Genomic DNA, 577 nt, shown 5'->3' with positions numbered 1-577 from the left:
ATGGATGGAAGGAAGGAAGGATGGATGGATGGATGGATGGATGGATGGATGGATGGATGGATGGAAGAATGGATGGGTGGGTGGATGGGTGGAAGGATAGATGGACGGATAAATTGATGAATGGATGGAAAGATGGGTGGGTGGAAGGATGAATGGGTGGATGGGAGGATAGATGGGTTGGTGGGTGAACAGAGGGGTGGATGCTGGAGAGATTTCCTCTAGAAGCTGTCGGCTACTAGGTGCTACTTTGATTGGAATCCTCATGACCCCTCTCCCTGATGCTCCATTTGGAAATTTCATCTTGGGGGATAATGAGACATTCATGGCTCTAGGACAGTTTGGTTAATGAATCTGCTTTATGTCTCCAGATCCATTTCATTTTGAAAAACTTAGAAGGTGGTATTGGGAATTCTGGACCTGCCCCATGTGTGACCTTAGTACATCCCCTCCGCCTCAGTCTCAGGGTGCTAGTATGACTCTTGGCAGGGGGTGCCTAGCTCCGTCTGCTGGCCAGGGTGGCGACTCCCAGCCACAGCCCTCTGATGCACTGTCTCCTCAGCACAGAAGCTGCGCCAGC

The sequence above is a fragment of the Mirounga leonina genome, unplaced genomic scaffold, assembly GCF_011800145.1.
Source record: "Mirounga leonina isolate KUSES-001 unplaced genomic scaffold, KU_Mleo_1.0 Mir_150, whole genome shotgun sequence".
In the NCBI taxonomy this organism is placed as follows: domain Eukaryota; kingdom Metazoa; phylum Chordata; class Mammalia; order Carnivora; family Phocidae; genus Mirounga; species Mirounga leonina.
Note: the sequence above shows the minus strand (reverse complement) of the source record.